Here is a 6,994-nt window from a genome sequence, read left to right as displayed (position 1 = left end):
TAAATTCTAAATAAGTAGCAAAAAAGAGCAAGAGACAAGTGTCAAATAAGACATAATTCTATAAATGTAAATGCACAAGTCAAAATAAAATAGAAAAATAAGTCATAAAATCTAAAATAATAAAATATAGAATCGTACGGTGACGTGCCATCTCCAGAAAGTTACGTACTGCTGCTTTAAACATTTGATTATTTTCTAAAATTCTACGTCGCAGAAAATATGATTTGCATTAGAAACAGTTTTGAATCACTAAACTTTCCCCCCAAACCATCAGGAGCAACACCGAGCAAAAGATTAACGGAAAAACTGAGCATCGAACCTGCGACTTTTTCAATCCCCGAGCTCATTGTTGCGTAAAAACACTTCCCTTTATTGTCACTGTCCAATAAAATCACCACGAAATTAGAGCGTAGTTAGAGCGTCACAACAAAGTGCACAGGAAAAGAATAATAGTTGAAGAGTAAAAGCTGAGGAGGGTCAGATCGAAGCTTCACGTGGAAGTGGCGCCATCTGGTGGAGGTGACGTGTCGCCGCAGAAAAAAAAAGTAGAGGAGGGAAAGAGGGAGACGGAGAGACAGAGAAGAAGGACTGATGGAGGGAGAGGGAGGAGAGAGATGCAGAGAGAGACGAGGATAGAGGGAGGAGGAAGAGAAGGATGGGGGAAGGGAAGAAAGAGAGGATGGAGGAGAGAGACGGGGACTGAGAGACAAAGACAATGAAAACTTTCTCCTCTCGGTTTATTCGTTTCGTAAGATTCAAGATTCAGAGTGAGAAGAGCCTCATTTATTTGTACAGTTTGAGCAGTTCCAGCGTCAGGTCAAACGTACAGAAACAAAATGATTTTTCTGGGGACCCATATTTTAAAAGTCACAAACCTTCACGACCCAAGACAATCGACATTATTCATAAATCACCAAATAAAGTTGGATTTGAGCATTATTGAACATTAATGAGGATATTTGATTATTGACTGAGTGATTGTGTCTCCAGTGTCGGGGAGTAACAGATTACATGTACCAGAGTAATCAGAGTACAAATTGTGAGTAAATGTACTCAGTTACAGTTTCTGTTTTTTGGATTACAGTTACTTTGTTGAAATAAATGAATTACACAGCGGTATTTTCCTGTTTTCACATTTTGGGCAATATCCCCCACTTTTTTTTTTCTTTAATTCCACTCATTGCCGGACAGTAAACCAGGTCTAAACCAGGTCTAAACCAGGTCTAAACCAGGTCTAAACCAGGTCTAAACCAGGTCTAAAACCAGGTCTAAACCAGGTCTAAACCAGGTCTAAAACCAGGTCTAAACCAGGTCTAAACCAGGTCTAAACCAGGTCTAAACCAGGTCTAAAACCAGGTCTAAACCAGGTCTAAAACCAGGTAAACCAGGTCTAAACTAGGCCTAAAACCAGGTCTACACCAGGATTTAACAGGACTAAATCATGCCGCGCAGACCGTGTCTCCTCTTTTTCTATCAATAATATTTTTAATTTGGTTCAGTAAAGTCTGGGATTTTTTTTTCTTTTATCAGACAAAACTTCTTATGTGAAGATTTCCTCGTCTTTGCTTCTCTACAGAAAATCAAGTAATCCAAAGTATTCAGATTACTTTACTCACTTTAAGTAACTTAATGGATTATGTTACAAACTACATTTTGGTGTATGTAATCTGTAATCTGTAGGGGATTACATTTTAAAAGTAACACTCCCAACACTGTGTGTCTCTGAACAATTAGTTTTACTCAAGTTTTAAACAGAAAATCAGTCACTGAAGCAGCAATAAAAGGATCCATAAGTCAAATATTTGGTCGTTACAAAAAGATTAGAAATGATACAAAACATGTCTTAACATTTGAACATTTCTAGTGAGATAGTTGGGCCTGTCTGTGTTTTTGCAGCTCGTTCCAGTCCGGGAGCAGGAGGAGACGCAGCAGCAGATCAGTGTCACAAATGTAGATTACAAACCCACATGCCAAGGCCACCCAAAAAAAATAAAAAAATAAAATCTATTGCAACTCATCTGAGGGTCACGAGTGTTTGGGAAACAATGCTCTCCGGTACTAGTCACTACTAGTCTACGCGGGCGCACCTCCGAGTCCAGTCCAGTCCTGATCCTGTGTGATGCTCTGTGTAGTTTTATGTCTTTACGGGAGGCTCCTGAACACTACTGTTGTACGTGTAATAGTGTTCTAATATTCATGTGGAAGTGGCGCCATCTGGTGGAGGTGACGTGTCGCTGCAGAACAATTCCTCGGTGGGCACAGTTTAGACTAGACGTTTTTCTGACACTTTAAACGTGATTTTGAGTAAATAAAGGTGCTTTCTTTATTCCCGTCGGCCATCACATGTTTGTTGGACAGGCCCCGCTGAGTGCACTGTAATGTCTACTGTCATGTGTCTGTGTTTGTTGTGCTGTGTTGTTGCTGGTCCAGTAAGAAATATACGGTCAATATAGTCACTTTACAATAGACCAATAGAAAACAGCCTGTTTATGTGTGAGAGACACAGCAGATAATCGCTAACCAAAACTAGCTTCAAAGTCGACATATTTCCAACACTCAGCCTCACACAGGCTCCTCCCACATCACAAGTCTGAACTAATAAATGTCCTTTTAATCCAGACTCAAACCGATTGTCCTTAAAAAGAAAATAATGTCAGTGTTTGGATCTGTGTCTGTGGGTGTAAACAAACACACGTGAGTGACGTGACTCTGTGGTGTGTTCAGGGACAATACGTGACTCTGTGGTGTGTTCAGGGACAGTACGTGACTCTGTGGTGTGTTCAGGGACAGTACGTGACTCTGTGTGTGTGTGTGACTCAGGGACAGTACGTGACTCTGTGGTGTGTTCAGGGACAGTACGTGACTCTGTGGTGTGTTCAGGGACAGTACGTGACTCTGTGGTGTGTTCAGGGACAATACGGACACACACACAGACAAATGACTCCACAGATAAATACTGACGCAGAGTCACATATTTGGACATTTATCTGTCTGTAAATTGGATTAAATGAACAGAATGTAGAGAGTCTAAGCTTTATAACGAGGTATAACATGCCCACGTGAAATATCAGCCGATATGTCTCCAGGTGCCCATATCGGCCGATTATATCGGCCGGGCTCTATTCTGAATCCAGTGATCTCAGTTCAAATCTCGGTGGGACCTTCTGTGTTTTGGAAGTGAATTAAACTTGACTTGGAAACAAAAGGCTCAAATTAAACAGTTTTTTTCTTTAAACCTGAACATTTTACATCAACATATTTCATCATTTCACCTCATGTGTCGACTAAAGCTGCATCTCTTTTATTTTAGAGGTGTTCTTTTTTTATGACATTTTTTGTAGGACCACCTCACTACCAAAGGACCGGAGGAAGTTTAGATGACACACTGTTTTCTTTGGATAAAATGCAGCGTTTGTGTTTGTGTGTCTGGGCTCTGTCAGGGTTCTGCACACGACACACAACATCTTCAGAATCACCACCTGTGGAGAAACAGAGATCAGAAATGATTCAATTCAACCTGAATTCACCTGTTCACACCTGATTCACTTTCAACACACATCATCAAAAACTAAACTACAACAGCACAAAACAGGACTAAACCTGGACTAAACAGGACTAAACCTGGACTAAACCAGGACTAAACCTGGACTAAACCTGGACTAAACCTGGACTAAACCTAAATTAAACCTGGACTAAACCTGGACTAAACAGGACTAAACCAGGACTAAACCTGAACTAAACCTGGACTAAACCTGGACTAAACCTAAATTAAACCTGGACTAAACCTGGACTAAACAGGACTAAACCTGGACTAAACCTAAATTGAACCAGGACTAAACCTAAATTAAACCAGGACTAAACCTGGACTAAACCAGGACTAAACCTAAATTAAACCAGGATTAAACCTGGACTAAACCTAAATTAAACCAGGACTAAACCTGGACTAAACCAGGACTAAACCTAAATTAAACCTGGACTAAACCTGGACTAAACCTAAATTAAACCAGGACTAAACCTGGACTAAACCAGGACTAAACCTAAATTAAACCAGGATTAAACCTGGACTAAACCTAAATTAAACCAGGACTAAACCTGGACTAAACCAGGACTAAACCTAAATTAAACCTGGACTAAACCTGGACTAAACCTAAATTAAACCAGGACTAAACCTGGACTAAACCTGGACTAAACCTGGACTAAACCAGGACTAAAAACCTAAACCTAAACCTGGAAACCTGGACTAAACCAGGACTAAACCTGGACTAAACCAGGACTAAACCAGGACTAAACCAGGACTAAACCTGGACTAAACCTGGACTAAACCTGGACTAAAAAGTCTCATATTTCACTGTTTGGTGATTTGTGTTCTGATGTTGTTTCCTCGTCACAAACAGACCTGGACTTGTGTTTTGTTTCATTCACATGTTTAACACAAACTCTGCAGATTTAGGCTGAGTTCTTCTCTCAAACAGAAAACACTCTGTTCCACCTTGTGATGTCATGTGGTAATACAGGAAGTGCTCCACTGTGTTTTTAAACTCCATACTCTTTCACTAGAATCATTTTCATCATTTCAGCGCTGGAATTTCCCATCTCTACTGAAGTACAGGTAAATGGAGCTGTTCAGTTGAAAACTACCACTACATGACATCACAAGGTGGAACAGAGCATTTGGAGCTCTCATTCACAAACACAGGATCAGTGAATTGTCCTTGTTTTTTCTCTACTACAGCTCTGTTCTCATGTGCTAAAGGACTTTGGCCCAAACTCTGTCACACACAAAATAGAAACTCAAACACAACAGCAAAAAAACACAAATTTGTGATCAAATCTAACAACAAAGGATTTGAGTCGTGAGTCAAACAGGGAGAAGAGAGTCAACAGTGAGTCCAGACTGTGTGAATATAGAGACCACATACACATATACACACTGTGACCTGTGCACATGTCTTTGAAAAGACTACAGTACATATGACAGGACAAAAGTACTCTTGATGTATTTACTCTTCCAACACCATTAACTTTACTTCAGTAGAAATATTTGGGATCAAATAGTGCAAAATGTCCTTTGCAGTTTCCTGCTCTGTCACATGAATGAAAGAGCACAGAAAACACATGAGCACACTCTCACAGTTTGGATGGAAAAGTGGCTTTTGAGGGACCGTTTATCACTTTGAATGAAAACTGCATTTTGCTCAGATTCAATTTTGTTCTGGAAAACTAAAATTCTTCTGAGGATTTTGTGTGAGCTGTTTTGCAAATGTCAATTTTGAATAGAGAAGTGATGGTTAAAAGGTGTAACTAAATGTCTTGTTTGATTGTCCAGAACACAGACATCACATGCAGCAGAAGCAGTGCTGATGCACAGTTTCACTTTAATAGAGGAGACTACGGTGGCCCTCAGAGTCTAAACTTCTCTCCCATAGTCTAAAAACAACCTGGACTTTACACTGGCATCACAACATCACACTTTTGTCTTATTCTAAACATTGAAAGTAAGTATAGAGGTCAAAAAGGACGGCTTGAAGGTCAAATATAGACAGTAAAGGTCATTTAAACTCCACTCATTGTATGAGATGAAATGATTCAAATGGAAATGATCAGAGCCACCAAAGTCTCCCCAGAATCTAGAGAAACACTGTGATGTGTTTGCTAATCTGACGTCTCTTCTGTTTGTTCAGCATAAATAGAGTTGATCAGATCAATGCCGTCGTCACATTGGTAATGTGCTTTTACTGTGTGACAAAAACACAGCTGTGTGTCCCAGATTCAACAAACACACGACCAGAGTCTGAGAGTTTGGATGGAAAAGTGGCTTTTGGACGAGGAGTGATCAGTGTGAAATGTTAACGTGCATTTATCTGGGATCATCTTTTGTTGAGGAAAACTCCAACTCTGTTTGGAGTTGTGTGTGAGCTGTTTAGTAAATGTCAGTGTTCAATAGAGAAGTGTGTCAAAGTGAATCAAAAAACTGTAAGGAGCCGCTCCATGAGTCAGTTTGAGGACAGAAGGAAATGTGTGCGACTGCTCCAGGCTCAAAACAGCCACATAAAGTCACTACTCACCCCAGTGTCTCCAGTCGACAGTGACGACTCTGTTTAAGCTCCACGAGCTCCTCCACATCTGATAAACTCAGTCTGTTACCAACCAGATTCAGTTTTGTGAGATGTGAGGGGTTGGACTTCAGAGCTGAGGCCAGAGAGGAACAGCTCCTCTTTGACAAACCACAGCTCCTCAAACTGAATAAAGAAAACATGATGTGTTAAAGTCCATACAAATGTAGATTGTGTTTCTAGAGACTTTGTGAATGATCAAATAAATCCATGATAATATATCAAACTAAAAATATGAAAAGCATGAAAACTGTTCTAAATGTTGTCACAGATTTTCTGGTCCGTTTAAATCAACAGTACATTCTGTAGGAGCCATTTGTGGGTTTTCTGTTGGTTTCCTCACGTGACTGGTGTGCACACGCTTTGGCTCTGTGCACTACACTGTGGTGTCTGGGGGTGGCACAGTGGGTGTGGTGTGGCCTATATATGAGCGCGCTCACCTTTTGAGTGTAAGGCCTTGGATCATGGCGGCGGGGTGAGCACGGGGAGCAACTTTCTGTTGACCGTATTTTAACAGGAAAGATTTGCGCATAAAAGGAATCGGTGCATGGCTACGGACGGCAGCAGCGTTAAAGTAAGTGCTCTAACGCGTACGCCTACTATAACAAATAAGTACCGTGTATATGTGCATTTGTTCCGAGTTACGCGTCCACAGTGTTTAACCCCGTGTCTTAGCCTGCCGCGGCGTGTGGGATAAGCTTTGGGCTACATGCGCCGCAATACATTCCATCATGAGTTTGTTGGAGCATCATTTAAGTTGATTGTAAATCTTGATACTGAAGTCCAAATGGACCAGAACAATTGTCCAGCATTGAGCCCGGAGTCGTTCCTTGGACCGGTCCTTTTCACTTCTACTTGACTCAAATCATTTACAAGTCACA

At 40.8% G+C, this 6,994-nt stretch overlaps 1 long non-coding RNA gene across 1 annotated transcript; it reads right to left on the bottom strand.

The window, feature by feature from the left end:
- Positions 1-2,957: 2,957 nt before the first annotated feature.
- On the bottom strand, positions 2,958-6,988 carry LOC129407373 (uncharacterized). The gene is made up of 2 exons (XR_008631513.1): positions 6,066-6,988; positions 2,958-3,479 (listed from the first exon to the last, which is right to left on the bottom strand). It is a non-coding gene; the product is annotated as an uncharacterized LOC129407373 (long non-coding RNA).
- Positions 6,989-6,994: the final 6 nt, after the last annotated feature.

This window comes from Boleophthalmus pectinirostris, unplaced genomic scaffold, assembly GCF_026225935.1.
Source record: "Boleophthalmus pectinirostris isolate CB_2022bp ecotype Guang Dong unplaced genomic scaffold, ASM2622593v1 HiC_scaffold_969, whole genome shotgun sequence".
NCBI classification, from domain to species: Eukaryota; Metazoa; Chordata; class Actinopteri; order Gobiiformes; family Gobiidae; genus Boleophthalmus; species Boleophthalmus pectinirostris.
This window is presented reverse-complemented; position numbering and strand designations above follow the sequence as displayed.